At 39.3% G+C, this 20283-nt stretch overlaps 1 protein-coding gene across 1 annotated transcript in view; it reads right to left on the reverse strand.

Moving 5' to 3' along the window:
* itfg1 (integrin alpha FG-GAP repeat containing 1) overlaps positions 1-20283 on the reverse strand; it is a 145533-nt gene that overhangs the window by 60708 nt on the left and 64542 nt on the right. The window lies entirely within an intron of this gene.

Here is a 20283-nt window from a genome sequence, read left to right on the forward strand (position 1 = left end):
GTCTTTAAAATAAACTTAATCGTTTTGACTTGATGTATTTACAACATATTCATATAATGTGGCTCCAAAAAAGCCATGCCCTCACTGAAAGAAGAATTGTGAGATGTTTTTTTGCTGTCTTGATCCTGTACTTGGTAATTTGTCAATTCCTGTACTTGGAATTGACAAATTAAAATGCTACAACATATTAATTTAGGGTTGATTTTCTCTTTTCAAAATACGATGATGAAAGCTGCCTTAGGCTGGTGCCTTGAGGAAATTTTGTGCTTTTTAAAAAAAACTTTAAACTTTTTTCTGCACGACTGGATATAGTGCAAACCTTACATTGCACAGTGTCATAGTGTATATATTGTAGGGTGAGAAATTATAGGAAAAATTGTGAGCCTTCGACTAACACAGGACACAATTCAGCTGTGTTGTAAGCTTTGAGTTCAGTTTTATTTTAGTGCAAGGTCATCGAACGCAATATACTATAATTTGGTCCCTAAGATTTGGGACATGCAAGTTTTAGGGGTTTTTTTTCAAATTTTTCCTCTGTAAACCACCAGAGTGGAGAGTCAAATAACTAAGATTTGATTGAAATTACTTTAATGAAAGTATAACATTAACTGTTTAGGAATTACAGCCATTTTTAATAATACCAAAATCCGGAGTATAAAATACTTATGGACTCAGCTGTAACCTCAACTTACTTTGATCTCTTTTATCCCATGATAAAACATTTCTACCCTGATGGGCCTCTATCTGTAGAGAAAAAGGGGTCAGTGAACTGTTTGAGGAGTACGAAAATGATGTGAATCTGACACTATGGCTTTTAAAGTGGCAGAATATTAACTAAAATGAACACAGATGGAAAATTGTAGACAGATATGTCACAAAGTACCCTCCATCACCATCATCTTCATACCAAAGGAGAATATCTTTTGGAAGAATGGTGCCCCATTCCTTCATTGAGTTACAAAGATGAGTTGAATTCTAAATACTGAAGCTTACTGTGGATTTATAAGATATGTTATATTGGTATATCCTGCACCTTGTATTTGGCCTCCTTTTACAAATGCAAGCAAATAAGTATACTTGATCATATACTTGAGCTGAGGCAAAACCCAACCACTTTCCTCTATTTTCCCCCCATTTCTGTACTTGCGCAGTCTTTGTCACATCTTAATTCACTGGAGAGGCTAAATTCAGTCTTTATCACTGGAGATAGCTCTCTGTACCTGCTCTTAGATCTCTGCGGGATTGCTGAGCTTTTAAAAAAAGCTGCTGGTTTAAAAATAGAATAATTGTGAAAGCCCTCAGTCAATCAGGATTGTAAACACCCATCCCCCACCATCTCCACCCTGCTCAATCACCACTACCCCACAAAGCTAGTACAAGCCTCTGGGGACTGGAAAACAGACCACAAGCAGGAACATCTTTCATCATGGATATTTTAGAAAGACTGTGTGATCTTTTCAGCAGCAGGAAAAGATTCCATCCTCGTGCTTCCAGAAAAGGGTGAAAAGAAAAGATAAAATACTGTAATGTATAGAGTGTGTTTCTTGATAAAACCTCGATTCACGGAGACGTGTTAATACGATTATCTTATCCTCCTTGAAATTGTGTTTGACTTTGCTTAGCATGCAATCTTGTAGAGAATATAAAAAGGGGGAACATCATATGGAGTCAAGAGAAGTAGCACACTACGACACAATGCACCAACACAAGTTAATATTGTGTCACCCACAAAGGGAGGAAGACATGGCAACAAAAGAATCATTGTAGTTTATGTAGTGATTATGAAGTGTATGCTCTATTTAAAGTATCAGCTGTGTGCGGTTATTACATTATGGCACCATAGTACATTACAGTTGCTACACGTATCTGATAAATGGTGATGTTACACAACAGCAAGCTTCAGCAAGTGGAAACCTAGTGGTCAAATTGGTACTTGAAATATGCTTGTAAGCCTCTCCACTGCTGTTAGCTGTGTGATAGGAAAAAACAGAGCTTGTGGAACCAGGAGTAAGAGAAAGCAGATGAACAGCTTTGGTAATATTGTATTTTAATCACTGTAGTCCTTTTCATAACACATCTAATGGAAATTTTGATTGTTGCTTTTCACACAGAACACAAACTCCTGTAATCATCAGCAAACAGTTCAGAGTTTTGCTAAACTGGATCATCTGACATAAGACCTCATGCTTCTGTGGATCAATGCCATATGCCAGAATGCTACATTTTCATGAAAAACATTTCATTCAAATATTTAACTATAGCATTAGAAGCACAGAATGAGAGAGAAAAGTTCAGTGAAAGTTTTGAAAAAGAAAAATGGATTATCGGGAAAAAAGTGTCCATGTTTTTTTAATAAATACAGTATAACTGCAAAGACAAGTCAGTTATGCAGGGCAGTAGCATGATGCACATTACTGAACTACTGTGATCAAAACTGCCTTAACTGCTAATACAAGGATCCATTACTACTCAAGTTTACTTAAGTAAGCATGTTTATTCATTTTTTAAGAAAAATAACCAAACAAAAAAAATAAAAAAATAAAACAATGTTATATAAATACTGAGACTACTAAACTACTACATATAGTAAGAAAGGTTAATAATAAAATGTGTATTACAAGCCTACAATAAAAAGACTAATAATACATTTAGATAAAACACTGCACTTGCACAATAGTCTGGCTTATATGGTGAAATACAACAAAAAGTAATACAGTTGTGTAAAAGGGTAAACTTTGGAGGAACCTATGCAGTCCTGTGAAAGACTTAGTTCACCCTTATTGTCAGCAGCCAGGTGCTGCTAATCAAATGTGCCCCGAACTGATCATCACCAAGTGTGACCACCTCTATAAAAGGAGTCGGTTTGGCAGTTTGCTGGTCTGGAACATTCAGGTCTGCATTAACCTAGTACGAAGGAGGCAAGACATCAATAATCCGAGAGAAGCCCATTAGTCTGGGAAGAGTTATAAGGCCATTTCCAAATGTGAAGTCCATCATTTTACAGTGAGAATGATTATTCACGAGTGGAAAACATTTAAGATGGTACTGTCAGCTGCTGATGTTCCCATGAGTGGATGTCCTAACAAATTCACCCTGCAATCAGACCGTGCTCCGAGAAACTGCTAGAAATTCAGCAGCTCATGTTCATGACAGAACAGTTAGACTAAACAAGTATCGTTTTGTTATTGTTTTTAAGTGTTGCCAGGAGAAAGTCTCATGGCAGCACTTCGCTTTGCAAAGTTTGCAAAGTTGCATCTGACTTCTGGAACAATGGACTTTAGATAAGGCCAAAGTAAAGATGTTGGTAATAATGCACAGCAGCATGCTTAGTAAAAAAACAAAAAAAACAACAACAACAACAACAACAACAAACAACCAAAAACAATACAGAATATCAACACAAACAGTTCATACTACCTTCCAAACACAGAGGTGGAGAGGCTTTGTTTTGCAGCTACAGAGCTTGGACACCTTAATTGTCATGTAAAATGTTGTCATATATTTGGATGGAATTAACACGAGCAATGCAATGAGAAAGTTGTCTCTGTAATATTCGGGTTAACTGAAAGTAATAAATGTGCATTTAGCTGTTAATTCCTAGATTCAATAAGGACAAGAATCTATATATAAAACACTTCAAAGAGCAGGGAAGAGCAGGAATTTAATTAATTCCTATAGTAGGGACATAATGCTTCAGGCTCAGTGTCACCTGAGATGGTGTGCTGCTGTTTCAGAATAGCTGTATCTCTGTGTGGGGTGAGTGGAGGTGAAGGGTGGGGCTGCGGGAACGTCTGTAGGATTAACTGACTTTGGCTGTAATTACAGCTGGAGGTTTGTTTAAAGGTCATTCTGTGTAATCCATGAATACTGACACTGAACTAGTCCTCCCCTCCTCATTAGGCTTAACGCAAACAACGCTGTACTCAGAATATGATCGGCTCTCATTAGGGCCTGCAACTGCAGCACCTACTGGACAAGACCCAGTGTAAATGGTGAGCATTGATTGGCTAACCAGCAGATAATCATTCCTGTAGCCAGATAAATTTGTTGACATTCAGGGACAGTATCTCTGTGTGTGTATGTTTGTGTGTGTGTAAAAAGGAAGTAACGATTTCAAAGTTTCAGGCTGAACTTTAGAAGGTATATGATTGTTATTCGCCAATATGTGTGTGTCCTTTCTGAGATTTTCGTACTTCAAAAGAACCTCTTTCCCAGCACTGCAGGGGTAGTTATGGTGGGGATGAAGGTCATAATGTGGATCAGACTCAGACTGACACACAGGTACATGTGCTCTCAACACACACACACACACACACACACACACACACACACACACACACACACACACACACACACACACACACACACACACACACACACACACACACACACACACACACACACACACACACACACACACACACACACACCCCTTGTTCTCTGCATCGGTTTTATGTTTACAGCAGCAGGTTGAGGTGCAAAAGTGATATCTATTCATGTTATACACATGCACTCATGAAGATGACTACTCTTAATCCACAGTTTCACATGCTGGTGTTAATTTTGTTCTTGAGCATCACAAATTTGTTTTTGTGTAATATAGTATTATGATTCAATATATATTCCTTGTGTTTTGTGTGGTTTTTTTTGTTAGTAAACATCCACTTCATGTCCTCTACGATGTCTTTCCTGTCCACATTTCTTTTAAAACAATGTTAAGAAATGCCACTGTTAAGTTAGGTGTTTAGCATACCAAGTCAGATACATGGCGACACAATAAGTTTTATCCTCTCGAGGATACTCGAGGGCGCATAGGAGTTTGCCCAACCAGTCTACATGTGTTTTGTGGACTTGGAGAAGGCATTCGACCGTGTCCCTCGGGGGGTCCTGTGGGAAGTGCTCCGGGAGTATGGGGTGACTGGCCCATTGTTACGGGCCATTCAGTCCTTATACGACCGTTGCAAGAGCTTGGTTCGCATAGCCGGCAACAAGTCGGACTTGTTCCTGGTGGGTGATGGGCTGCGCCAGGGCTGCCCTTTGTCACCGATTCTGTTCATAATTTTTATGGACAGAATTTCTAGGCGTAGCCAAGTGGCGGAAGGCCTTCAATTCGGTGGTCTCAGCATCTTTGCTTTTTGCGGATGATGTGGTTCTGTTGGCTTCATCAGGTGATGGCCTCCAGCTCGCCTTGGAACGGTTCACAGCCGAGTGTGAAGCGGTGGGAATGAGAATCAGAACCTCCAAATCTGAGGCCATGGTCCTCAGCCGGAAAAAGACCCTGCTCCAAGTGGAGGAGTTTAAGTATCTCGGGGTCTTGTTCACGAGTGATGGGAGAAGGGAGTGGGAGATCAACAGATGGATTGGTGCAGCGGCTGCAGTGATGCGGACGCTGTACCGGTCTGTTGTGGTGAAGAGAGAGCTGAGTGTAAAAGCGAAGCTCTCAATTTACCGGTCGATCTACGCCCCTACCCTCACCTATGGCCATGAGCTGTGGGTAGTGACCAAAAGAACACCGAAGAATGGCTGGCCTCTCCCTTAGAGATAGGGTGAGAAGTTCGGCCATTCGGGAGGGGCTCAGAGTAGAGCCGATGCTCCTCCACCTTGAAAGGAGCCAGTTGAGGTGGTTCGGACATCTGACAAGGATGCCCCCTGGGCGCCTCCTGGGCGAGGTTTTCCGGGCATGTCCCACCAGGAGGAGGCCCCGGGGCAGACCCAGGACACGCTGGAGAGATTATATCTCTCGGCTGGCCTGGGAACGCCTTGGTGTTCCCCCGGATAAGCTGGAGGAGGTGGCTAGGGAGAGGGAGGTCTGGGCTTCTCTGCTTGGGCTGCTGCCCCCGCGACCCGGTCCCGGACAGCGGAAGAAAAAAATGGATGGATGGATGGATGGATGGATGGACAATATGTTTTATATGGCAGCCAACCCCATGCCAGTGTAATACATTATTTGATTTAATCAATGTAATGTAAATGTTTTGGTGTGTTCCATTTGAAGTTGGAAGTCCTTTTCAACTGTAACGCCTTGTTAAGTTGGACTTCCAACTTGAATGGTTGAGCACCCTCACCAACTCCAACTTCACCTTCAAAGATAGTGGCAGTGCATGTAAACTTTAGTGACTGGTTGTGACAGGCTAAATAACCCATACAGGGACCAAGTTCTATCCATTTGCAAAAAAACAAGCACAGTGTTGTACTGTAGATATACTCTGTGACTGGTGTTGTTTAAAGTACTGCCACAATTGTTCTATGCTGGATTTATTCAGCTAAAAAAAGTAAAAAGGATTTGCAGATTTGTGGGGGAGTTTTGTGTATCTGTAATCTGTATCTCACATATTGTCAAAGTGCAGGGAGCTGAATTTGTCTCCACCACTAAAAGGATTCTTCTGTTAGAGCCCAGCGCAAGAGATCACAGTGAAAATGGTGTGCGCTGTCCATGGTCCTGAAGTTACAGCAGTTTAATTTTATATTTTACAGTGTATTTGAATGCAATAAAACTTTATTAAAGATAGACTGTTTTAAGTAAATGCATTGATCATAACAAGAAATAGCACCTTCAAACCATCAATACTATTCAAAAAATTAAAATGAAAAATGTGAAAAATGTGACAAATGTGACTTTCGATGTCTACTGTCCAACCAAGGGGTAATTATTTTAAAGATAGGGTCCAAAGTCAACACTTTCTTCCTTCATTATGTCTATTTTTCAGCCATTCAGCAATGATTTTGCTTTTTCACCCCCACTACACAGGCTGTTAAATGTGCATTCTTCTTATTTCATGGCATCGAATTCTTCTGCAGACAATTATACACCAATGAGTGAAGTCAGTTATTATTATTATTACTTTTTTTTAGCTTTTCTTTAACCAGGAAGTGAATGCAAACCACACCCATCCTGGTAGTTAATGACTGAGTCATCATGCTGTTTAATTTGTAATAATGTAATATTGATCACAGCTTCTTCATCCTATATTGGTAATAAAAAGTTTTAATAAAAACCTACAGTTAACAAAAACATGACATTAAATGCATGGCAAGACTTATTTTACAAATATCCTATGTGTATGTTGTAAGGTCTTTACCTTATGATATAAAATATTTGAGTCACCTATTGCTGTGATTTGGTGCTTTAGAAATAAAACTGAACTCAAAAAATTTCAATTGAATTGAATATTCAGCCTGTATCGACACTAATATGTGTGTGTATCTGAGGTAGTGTGCTTGAGGGATTCCATTATTGTATGAACCCAGTGTCAGCTCTGTTTTCTTGTGTGTGTGTGTAAGTGCTTGTGGGGAGTCTTACACCATTTCTAGCTCTATCCACCTTCTCTCTAATTGGCCTCCAGAGGGGTGGTGAGTTGGCAGGAGGCTGACCAACCGATCACACCAATGACCCTTCTCTCCCTCAACCTCAAAAGCTCAGAGGCACCACTGTTACCTATCCACCTTTGTCCCTTTCCTCTGTCCATCCACTCATTCTTCCATCTACTCAATTCCCTAAAGCTGAATGACTAAGCTAACCTGGCCAACTTGTCTTCAAATCTCTTTTTTTTCTTTTCTGTTCATTTTATTTCATCTTATCAGCCCCTTGCTTCTCCCTCCACCACAGTCCACCCAATCATATGCTTTTGTTCCACATTTCTGCCTTTTTGCTCTAAACCATCATAACTCCAAGGACTAACACATGGCTACAAGACATTTTAACAGTGTGTGTGGGTGCATTTCAAATTTCTCTTTTCGTTTTGATAATAGCAACATTACAGTGCCAAGGAAAGACTCCCTTCTTCTTTCTTTGGTGAAATGACCTACTGTACCTTTATTAATTCTCTCCTCTATTTAGCTCAAAAACTTTCTCTCTCTTGATGAAAATGCTTGTGAGGGTGAGGTTAGTATAATTTACTATTTATCTCATAACTGTATCTTATAACTTTAAAAAAACAAAAGACAAAAATCAAAAGATTAAAAAAAACCCTTCAAATAATAAGTAAACTGAAAATTTGGATAGACAATTTAATTTCCATATTTTAGGTCAATATCAGTCTTATCTCATATTTATATGATTATAAATCCACTCTCAAATGTGTTTTCAGAACAGGGCAATTGTACCATACAATTTTGTTGTATGCAGACAATCTCACACATTACATTGCAGACGGTAACCATGTAGCTATATGTATTTTCTCTTTCATAGTCTATCAACCCTAAAACACTTTGTGTTGTTTCATATTAGAACAGAAACTAGCAAAATCAATTTTTGTGTGAAGAAACCTTACCATTCAATCTGCTTTCACACCATCTCACTCACTTGCTAAGCAAAGTAATCCAATCAGAACAAATTCGTTGTTTATGCTACTTTTCACCCATATTAGAATACATGATTTCAGCAGTTGGTCTATCTTCTAACCCATCACACATTCATCCTCCAAATTCACACCTTACCAAACATGTTTTTGTGCCTAATCCAGAGCATGTTGTCTTTTTGAGTAGACCTACTGCAGGTGAGAACGCCAGTCTACTAGTCAAAAATATAGATATTTTTTATTGATGGATTTCAGATGACTAGGAAGCACAGAGGCTTTTTACCATAGAGTGAAGATAAATCAGTATACTGTTGAACTGTAAAACCTTCATAAAATCTAGACTTAGATTAGGATGGTTCTTTTAATCCTAAATATTATTTAACTACTTATGATCTGGTTTACCTATTTGCAATTAATTTTATTATTATTTTTTTAAATCCTCTGTTTATGATTATGCAGTCTGCTTTTGTGTGTCTGATTTCTTTATTGTAAAAATATATAATAAAGTAATAAAGACATCTTTCACAGACAAGTTTTAATGAGGGCAAATAGCCCTGGTACTAGTATAGTTCTCTGTAGCCTTTGAAAACAGTTAAATAATACTATTAAAACACTCTGAAGGAGTGTTCTACAGTTGGAGGAAATAACCCTGTTGATGCAATCACTGTGGGAATCTCCAGTTGCAATGATTCAGATGTAGCAGTTCTCCGACTTATTGACCAGCTGACAATAAGAGAGACTGAGAGACTGACAGCAACACGAAAAAAAAGAAAGACACGGACGAAAGGTGAACGAAGGGAATGAGTGGGCAGGTCCACGTAGACGAAGTGACAGTGAGACAGCGATATGTTGTCATGGCCCCGAGGGGCTGTGATTTCTCATTCTGCTAGCCACTGTGGTGATGAACACAGGCAGTGACTCACAACGACACAATCAAAGTCAAAGTACATCCTTTGGTAGTGTCACTCCTCTACACGGTCCGCCTGCTGTCACTCACTCTTTCATCCTCACTGTCTGTGTCTGGCTGCATCTTTGTCCTCACACTGTTACTTTACAAAGTCAGCTTTCTTCTGAGTCTTGCCTTACTTGACTTTTTCTTCACAACCTTATCAAAAAACAACCACCAAATTGACTTGTTCACCAATATGTCAAACAAGATTTTCATTACAAAAGAAAATCACAATCTGTGAAGCAAAATTCAACTATCCATTTCAGGGTTGCAGAGGGGCTGGAGCTTACCCTAGCTGTCCTAGATTGAGGGGGAAAGTACACCCTGACACGTCAGAGAAGCTTGATAGCTAAAGTTAATTTTTGTACAGATGGGTATCAAATGGGTGCCATAGTGTCACCATGGTCTAATTGACTTAAAAAAAAGAAAGCCGTCTAATTTTCTTCATTTAGGGTGTCATTTGATGTCACACCAGCCTCCTGCCAACAAAGCAAAACTTAGCAAAGAAAATACTGTGCAGGACTAACAAGCCAAAAGTCTCATGCTACTACAGTTTCCACTCTGGTATTAACAACAAAAACTGAGAGACAAATGCAGCTACCCTGCTTCCAACATACAGAGTAAGATGGATTTTAAATGGCATTGCCTAGCAACAGCCTGCTAAGCTCTTGGCAGCTGCTTAGTCGTGCTGCATACTGATAGATAGAAACACAGAGAGACTAACACACGCATATATATGGACAGCAACAGTAAAACTTAATTTGATGGAACTCATCAAGGCATCAACAAGGTGAAGAGCAGTGAGCTTTGTATAAGCAAAAGGATTAATTGCTGCTCTGCTTTATGTGAGTGGGCAAATGAATGCGATGCTATACTGACTTGAACTTTAACTCTGAGTTTAACATATTTAATCAAAATTCAGCACGGACGCTAAAAATACATTATTTACAATTAATTGCAATTCTTTACAGATATGAATTAAAAAATATTAAGAATCAAATTTTTATTTGGCCATGCTTAGTGATGCAATAAAGTACTCATAAAACTGTGCAAACATTGGTTTAAGTGTTGAGTGTGACTCTGACCGGTTTGTAGGTACATGATGCTGATCCACATAACTACAAGTAGAAAGTTTTTTCACATCAAGAGAAAAACAAGCTGACAGCAAGCCAAGATAAACAAATGTCTGAGAGCTTGGCTCATTATAATTAAAGTAACTGAAATGATGACTTTGTAAGGGGAGAATCTTTCAACCAGCATTGTAAGTTTTTGTTTGAAAAAGTCATTCTGTCATTTTCAGAAACAATCATTTATCTCTGACTGTTGGATATACATTAGCTTGGCAATAGGAAATGCCACACTCTGCATTAATCTAAAGTTATCCAGACATAGCAAGCATATGCTAAAAAACAAAATATGCAGGCTGAACTATTATTAACTGAATGAGAAAAGGCTTTGCTAGGGAAAAAAATAGCTAAAGGACAGTGAAGCATTTGACACTACGGAAAGAGTAAGCACAGAAACAAGACAGAAGCAATTCCAATAACTTTATAGAGAGACAGGTATGTGTTAGACAGATGTGTGGTTAAAGCTTTTCTACACAAGCACAAAGAAATAAGCAAGATTGAGAGGCCTTATAAAAAAAGGATGAAAGACTGACACGGCCATCAACAACTCACACAAGAGCAGTCAGAAGTGGTTTTAATGAAAGACTTGCACCCAAAGAGCCTTTTCTCTTTCTCCGTTTCTCTGTGCAAAAAAACTCATGACATAGAAATGCACAAAAAAAAGAAGTGGGGTGTGAAAAATGGCAGCAGGTGCTTTGAACTGACAAGTCAAAATCTGAAACATCTGCCCTCACAGAAGACAGTTTATATGCTAAGGTGCCTACAAGACAGAGTGTCTGCAGGCAATGCTGAAGCATCAGACTGGTTTCTGGCAAGTTTGGGACTTTATTTCTGGAAAACTTTATTGAGGATTTTGTTAGAAGAGACTCAAAAATGTTCAGAAGTACATGAAGTCCTTCTGAACATTTGGAAGTCAGAAATTCATTTTCCACTATGATGAGGACCCCAAACATAATGGCAATAAGATCCATCTTCAACAAAAAGTGCTGTGGCCACAAGATACTGTGATAACCCAAAGAGTAAATGTTAGGAATAAACTCTGTGTCAAGGACCCTAAAAAGTTGAAAAATGTGCAAGTGCAACTGGTATTGGTGGTGTTTTAAAAGCATTGAGTGATTCATCTTTGATTTATCTTTTTTCTATTGAAGTTAACTGATAAAGAAAAACTAAACTAAAAGACTGCACAAAAGGCAAATTATCCCACTTAGCAACTACCACTGTACTTAATATCTTGGCATGTAATTGAAGGTAATTTAAACGGTGTAATCTATAAATGGCTAGCAGATTTTATTTGGAAAATGTCAGTTTAAAGTCCTTCACTCTGTTTTCAGCTCATCATTTTAAAAGCCCTGAATGTGAAGGATTCAGGCTGTGAAGCACCTCTTGCTGACAGGCTGTGAAGCTAAAGTTAGTTCCAGTAGCTTGAGTATAGAGTTGTCAACATTTTTACACTGGCTTTGTATATTTTGTAAGTATCTAGTATTAATATCAGAAGCAGACATTTCCTTCTAATATAAAGAAAGACTTGCAATTCATTAGATTTTGCTAGAAATTGACAGAGATGTTAAATTTTATAATGAAAAGGAGAAAACAGCCTATTTATCTAATTCTTCTCATGTAGAAACAAGATAATTATATTTCATAATTGATGCTGAATCAAGAATGTACTTATGATTTGTTTATATAATGTATTTATAATTTATTAAAAACTATTTCATCTACAGTAGAGGCTGTAACAATGGGAGTGAGACAGTTAAACAGAATTTTTCTTCTCTCATGAAACACTTGTTTATTGCAGAGTGAGACAGAATTGATAACACAATAAGGTATTTTGTGACTGTAGTTAGGAACAACCTCAAGCAGAGGTTAACTACATTATTCTATTACACTCATTGACCTATAGCCTGAAGAGGTTTACACATACGTGTGTGTGAGTGTGCGTCTTGCAGATTTGCTGCATATCCTCAAGGCTTATCCTTTCTCATTGTTGATTTGCTTTGCTTTGCAAAGATTATTATGACATCTGAACGTGCATCTTCATAGACAATATCAGTTTTAAATAAAAGTATCTGCAATCAGCAGTAACAAGTAGTAAGAAGGTGTGTAGAACACTGCGATGTGCTCTCATATAGTGTTTGAGGTACAACAGAAATCACTTAAGTTTAGCTGCCTCTGTCTGTGACCTCATTTCATATTCCAGAAATAGCTCCCTCTCACCTCACGCTGCTACATCGCATGGGTACATGGGACATGTACACACACACACACACACACACACACACACACACACACACACACACACACACACACACACACACACACACACACACACACACACACACACACACACACACACACACACACACACACACACACACACACACACACACACACACACACACACAGCTATGTAATGCAGCCCAGTGGAAGGTGCAGTGTGACATTTAAACATTCCTCCTGCAACAGCGGGCTCTTATAAAACCGAGGAGGAACATTTTAACATCAAACACTCGAGGCCAGCAGGACGCACCGTCTCCCTGAGGGTCGCAAATGAATGGAGATCGTATATGCGTCTTCCTGTGAATGCAAAGCCTACCTGAGTACAGAGAGGCAGTGGGGGTACTGGTTGATCTGCTTGACTATTGTGGTGTCTGTGAAAGTAGCGTGGTCTAACGAAAAGCAGCACTATCCGATACAAGGAATCAGCAATTTAGCTCCAGTTGTCACAGCAAAAGGCTGTAAAAATGTGCAGGATGTCTGCTCTTCATTGGCACCATTACATTACTTGCTAAATTTAAGTATGGGGCATGGAAGTTACGCAGATTTTGTGTTGATATGGCAAGGGCTCTTTCCGCTTTGTTTGTCTAATGTTAAGTTTCAGTAGCTTCATGCCATGCTTCATCAATAATGTCCTAAAAGCCTTTGTACACAACCGAAAATGAATCTATATTTTTCCAGAGCAAAGTAGAGAGGAAGATGCTTCGAAGTAAAATGGCTTAATAAAATAAATTAAACGCTGGAAACTGCTGTCCAGTTTGGGGTTTAAGCTGCCTGGATGATTAGAGGCAAGAAAAAAAAAAAACACCTACACAAGCAGTTCTTTTTCCCACAGTAAATTATGACCAACTGGATAGAAACATATAATTTGTGTGAAAGTGAAAATATTTTCAAGTTATACCGTACTATCAAATGGTGAAAAGGCAATTAGGAAAGAAAGCAACAAAGAAATATTATTCCCAACTTTCTATTTGAATTCTATAGTTTACAGCAGAAAGGATTTTCACAAGCTGCCACCGATATATTCTGATGACTGCTTTCCCTAAGCAACATCTGTACAGGCTGACAACTGACTGCAATCACTGAGGTGGAGTTATTACTCATGTAGGAAGCTCTCATTCCTGCCTTCCTTTCTTTATACAGCATCTTCAACAGACTTTACAATCTTTCTCATCGAGTTGGCAAAACAAATACACATTTTTCTCCATCTCTGTCTCTCCCTGGCACACAAACATTGCACATACACATTCGTTCTCATGCTCAATCCCTGAGAGGGCCCTAAAGCCTTAACAAGGAAGATTTAATTAGTTTTCAAAGTATATGGGTGAGCAAAGAAGGGGCTATTATCTTTATGCTTAACGGCAGCAGTTGTGTGTTCCCATGGAGAGAGCATCTCTGGTGGCATTCAGTAAAACACTATGGCTTTGATGTACAAAATGAGGAAAAGAGAAAAAAGCCCAAAGGAACGTGTAAAAGCTGATTGCTCTCCTGTGTCTGTGTATGAGAGAGCAGGCATATGGTCATTAATTTGCTTTGACTTATCAAATGCATAAAATACCTGCATAAAAATAGGAATTTATCACAGCAATTAGCACATTACAGACTTTGTATACAGTCTATACTCAGTGTATAAATTCTTACACTAACTTGCCATTTAAGAACATCCCACGATTTCATCTGGAAGAAGGTACCAGGAAACATGAGTGTACTGTAAAGAGAAGCTGGTTTTTGAAAGATGGTATCCTATCCTGTGTTTTAGAGAAGCCCCAAAAACCAAATAACTGTGGACCCATCTGTGGGTAGCACAAAGAAGACAATGTGGTTTGTTATCCTTTAGTCCTTCATTCATAAAACAAGAGAAAAAAGAAATTGTGTTTTTTCTTTGTGAGGATGATGTGGGGAATCCAAGAGGCATACAATATGCACACAACCCCATCACAAGATGTTGTTAGACTCATTGTGTTGCTTGTTAGTCTATATTTTTCTTGCTCTCATGAATACATGGAAAATCATTGTCAGGACAGTAAATATTCCATTCACTGGTAGAAAATTACCTACAATTAAACAGCAAAGGTTCCCTTGCACAGTAGTGGTTCTTAACCTTTTAACATTCAACTTGCTGACAGCGCTATGGCATCATCCTGCCCTCTGTCCTCTACCCTCTGCAGCTGATGGGAGAAACACTTGTGTGCACAACAACTCCTGGAAGAAAAGTGGAGAACTGCTTGGTCTCACCCCCAAAACTATCATTTCATACACAGCTAATTATACCAAATGATTATATACAATTAAATCTTGGTTAAGTTTGTTCAGAATGAGCCCATAATAATGACAATATTAATAGATGCAAAAAAGTGAACAGTGTCATCTGTGTGGACCAAGTTGAGTTGAGTTGCTAGCAAATCTGTCTGCAACATGAAATACGGTTATGAGAGCCATCACCATTGTTAGCACCATTTAACTTTCTGTATTGGTTCACTGATGTTACTTGTTTTGTGGAGATGTATGTGCAACAGCAGCTCAGAACACCGCAGTGGGCTGGAGAGAAAACCAAGAACCATTTTTTAAAGGTCACATTGTTTTAGAAGATTACCTTTTTTCCCCATGGTGGGAACTTCATGCGGTGCAAATTCAGAAATTGTTCTTCCATAAGAGCACTGACTTCACCTCAGTGAAGTTGTATGTCTATAGTATAGTACAGACCAGCTCTTTACCCTCTTGAGGATACTTCAGGGTGCATGGGAGTTTGCCCAACTAGTTTACATGTGTTTGGTGGACTTGGAGACTGTGTCCCTCAGAGTGATGGGTGCTTAGGGAGTATAGGGTGTCTGGCCCGTTGCTACATGCCATTCTATCCTTATACAACCGTTGCAAGAACTAGGTCCGCAGAGCCGGCAATAAGTCTGACTCGTTCCCAGTGGGTGTTGGACTCAGCTGGGGCTGTCCTTTGTCACCAATTCTGTTCATAATTTTTATAGACAGAATTTCTTGGCATAGCCAAGTGACGGAAGGCTTCCACTTGGACAGTGTCTGAATCTCGTCTCTGTTTTACACAAATGATGTGGCTTTGATGCCTTCATCAGTTGAGGTGTTTCGGGCATCTGACCAAGATGCCTCCTGGGGGAGGTCCACCAGGCATGTCCCACCGGGAGGAGGCCCCGAGGCAGTCCCAGGACATGCTGGAGAGACTATATCTCTTGGCTGGCCTGGGAATGCCTTGGTGTTTCCCCAGACAAGCTGGAGGAGGTGGCCAGCAGGAGGGAGGTCTGGGCTTCTCTGCTTAGGCTGCTGCCCCCACGACCAGGACCCAGATAAACTGAAGAAAATGGATGGAATTAATTTTGGAAAAATTTGGAATTTTTTAAAGAATTGTGGCTTGATGCTAGGACCAGTGCCTCACAGCACGAGGGACCTGAGTTTCAACCCAGACAGGGCTCTTATGTGTGAAATTTCGCCTGGGGGCTGCTGACACTGAAGGACATTCTAGGTTATGCTTTTAGCAGCCCAGGGCACACACTCAACAGAGACTGCATGAAAACTTAGTGCACTATTTAACGTAACGGCTTTGGCCTGAAGTTTCTCTCATTTAGGTTGTATTCTGGTTCCAGCTCTCCTGAGACCCTGAACTAGATAAGCTGTTAGGATAATAAATGGGTGGAGGATTGTGCATTAACACTCTCACTGTGAACCTCCTGATACCTTCACATTTAGAACCGTAGGTCTAGACTGATTTATTTGCAAAATACAGGGAGAAATCTACAAATTCAATTTTCACAATCAAAAGTGGTCTTATCGACTTCATAGAATTCACTTTTGGACAAACCAAAAACTAATTTATTAATGGGGCCACCTTTTCCAAAAGCAGTCACAGTGTGTCTGTGTGCAAAAGATAACATTTAGCTCAAAAAGCCTTCTGCTGGTTTTAGACGTCTGATGAGTTGTTTTTTTGTTGTTTTTTTTATACTCCGGCAGCTGGTCAGAGCTAAAAGATCAGAAGGAGACAGTTAGTGCTGCTAACTGCTGCCCACGCCACACTCTGCACTCTAATAGAAACACCAAACAAAAACACTCCACATAGTTCATTATCAGAGAAGAGTTTAGCCTTTTTTATAACTGCAAAAGCACACTATAGTGGGAGATCTGACTGGTATTAACATGTCTACATATTAATGTCCTTTAAATGTTGACACAGGCAAACAAAAGCTAAATTCAGAGAGATCAGCAGATGTTAGGAGATTCTGCTTATCTAAAAAACATTGCTGACTCCAATTTGGGAAAAAACAATTAATGTTATTCTATACAGAAGGCTGATTAGACATTTAAAATAATGACCATATTTTCTTGGAGTAAATAACAGTTGGCAAAACAAAAGCAAAAAAAAAAAAATCTCTCTAGTGAGTCAAAAATGGTATATACCTTTATTATTGGCGAACCATGCCTTGAATCTCAAAAGTATGTGGGTAAGGAAAAACTATGCCCAACTAAATGAAACCACCAACCACCAGCAGTTTATGTATTGCTAAGTAAAGAAACTGTGAAAGGGATTTGTGCATAATATTTTTGTTTCTAGCTCAGCGGCAGTAAAAAGACAATCCACAATCAAGAAAACACAATAAGGTACCCTCCAAAAATAATATATATTACTAATGATTAATTTTAATATGCTATGTGGTTGATTTATAGTCAATAGGAAACAATACATACTAATTTCTAGTTCCTCGGAATAAATCAATTTCTGTGTTGGGACACATCTCTGAAGTCTCCAAGGAAGGGTGGGAGCTTGTCACTGCTGTGGCGTGTTAGTGCTCGCTGACTCATACACCTTGAAAATGGTTGTTCTGAACATTTTATATGATGAGTGACAGGGGTGGAAAGGCTGTAATATTGCTTAGAAGCATGCTGGTACAGCCCAAGGCACAACACAGAGAAACATTTATTCTAGAGAGATAAAATAAAGAAAATATTCATACTGCAAATATTGTATTCGCTTTGTAGTTTTTTATCTGAGAAGGTAAACAGTGGTCAGCACTTGGACTTAATGGGCATTAAATTATAATCCCTGTGTATATGAGAGTGCAATGATGATGTAGGCCCATTTTAATCCATTGGTCTGATTTAACTTGCAATTATCCGCTGAAGTTAAAGGTTATGGTGACGGAGGTTTGGGAAAGCCTCAGAATTGCAGGAGCAAAGATCTGACTGAAAGCGAGGTTTCATCTAGAAGGTCATCTGGCTGTTTTCAATTACTTGAGACACACATGCTGATGTGCACACTGGAGACACACTTGTAATTATATCTAAGTTGCTTCAGGCAGATTACACTTTAAAGCTGACCTTTGCACATTTTATTCAGTCTATGAATGTGATACAGTTGAGGGTGGGTGATTACAGCTGAGGATAATCCCAGTCTGTGAGGGCTGTGGCTGACACAAACAGTCCTACACTCTGTATACAAAAGCAGTTCAAGAGTGGTTCATATTTTGTGTTATTCCTAGAAAGTAAAGCCATTTACTGGTTTATCTAACTGCACTCTGTAGCAGCTTGTGGCAAATTCTCTTTAAATAGGCATCTTCTGAAGCTTTGACACTTTCAAAGTCACACTAATGATGGTAAGCTGATAAATGAATAGTAGTTCAGGCTGTAGGAAAAAGGAAAAGAAAACAGAAGGGAGTGATAGCTCTAACAGGCAACATCTGGCCTCATTGTTTCGTTGCCGTTTGTCTGCAGTATGAGACACTTCACTCTGCAATGACAATAATATAATTATGGCTGCTGCAGGTTTGTTCTTAGTATATTGTACTACTGCATTATGTGTCCAATTTTCTTGCATAACAAATTATCACAACTTTGGGTGATCAGGACCTACATTGGTTTTTAGAGAAACAGTAGTTCGGACATCTTTCAAAATAATTCAAAATAAAACAAAACAATACCTTTATTACTATCTTAATAAAATTAATTACCATCTAAATTAGAATAATTAGATGTAATTAGATTAACTGCTGCATAAAGTGAATTTTCCCAACCCACATGCAGGTTTTAGATCTGTAAACATGTAAAAGGTTCATAAATAATTATGCTTTTGTCAACGTAACATCTCTAACACTACTTAGTCTATGAATGGCAAACCTCAAATGACTAAAGTACAATTAATAACTGCTTTTTTATTTTTTATTTTTTTAGTCGAAGCCGTAACAGAAAATGGGCCATGTAAGTTTGTGAATAAATCATACAGCTCTACAGCCTGCCTCATGCCTGGAAACAAGAAGAAGAATCTGTTACATATATAGTATAAACTACACATTGACATACTCTGTCATCTATGCCAGAAAGGGCGATATTTTATCATGAGGATTCCGGTAGAACGTTTCTTGCATCTGTAAAAGGCAACACAGGAAAAAGGGCATGTCTTTTACTTTCACACTAGATTTCTTTCACTGAGACTGCATTGCTCTCTCTCTCTGTCTTGCTTCCCATCTCAGTCGGCATTCCAAACTTTCCTGCAATCACTGAAATGCCTATAGGAGCTCTTTTCAGCAGGGAGTAACAGCCTTGTACTCTTTGTTGTGATGTTCATCTGTGTGAGCATGTAACTGTGTGCACGAGACAGAGCAAGAGTGACAGAGAGAAAGAGTCTGGAGGGACCATCTGTCCTGTGACCTGGACATAACGTAGACCAGGAGGAGTGCAGCTCTGGGAACTGCCGATAGACATTAAACTGCACAAAGATAAAAACCTAAACATGTGGCACAGATATGAAGACACAAACACACACAGTGACAGTGTCTTGGAATTCATAATGCATCCATCTCTTTCGCTTATCCAGTTCAGGATGGTGGTGGTGGGTGGCTGTGGATGAGAGGTGGGGTACACCAAGCTGCCATTCTATTGCTGGGCTAACACAGAAAAAAAGACAACCATTCACACTCACATTCACACATATGAGTGATTTAGAATTACCAGTTAACTCAGGGGTCTGCAACCTTTTACACCCAAAGAGCCATTTGGACCCGGTTTCCACGCAAAAGAAAACACTGGGAGCCGCAAATACTTTTTGACATCTAAAATGAAGATAACACTGTATATATTGTTTTTTATCTTTATGCTTTGTGTGAACAACTAAGGTGTGCTGCTTATGAAATCCATGAAGTGCTACAGAGAAAATTAAATTATATTTATGTAATCAACACATTTGAACTCTTAAAGAAATATAACAAAAGGAAAGACACCCAGCTGAACTAAAATGATGCATGTAGCAAACAAAAACTGTTGTCAGCCGCCACCCTTATATCGCCTTTGGGCTGTTGGAGCCTTGACCTGACTCTTAAAAAATAATCGGAAAAAAGCACTATGCTGCTGAAAAATGAAAAATAGATATTTGCAAAATTCTGCCTAAATATGTATTTTACCTGGTTAATCCGTGCGGCGGGGCGTGGTTTGCAGCGCCGCTGCAGGGGAGGCGGACGCACCTGAGTGACACCCGCAATCACGCCTCGCTGCCTTTACGTCTGCTCTGTCTGCGCTGTTGTGTTGTTGGTGGTGTATGTCGGGCTGTGAGCTGCAAAGCTACAGCCGGCTGTATGCGTACAGCAACCGTGTGTGAAAAGTGCTCAATAAAGAGATGCTCAAAAAG

The sequence above is a fragment of the Oreochromis aureus genome, linkage group 1 (genome assembly GCF_013358895.1).
Source record: "Oreochromis aureus strain Israel breed Guangdong linkage group 1, ZZ_aureus, whole genome shotgun sequence".
Lineage (NCBI taxonomy): Eukaryota > Metazoa > Chordata > Actinopteri > Cichliformes > Cichlidae > Oreochromis > Oreochromis aureus.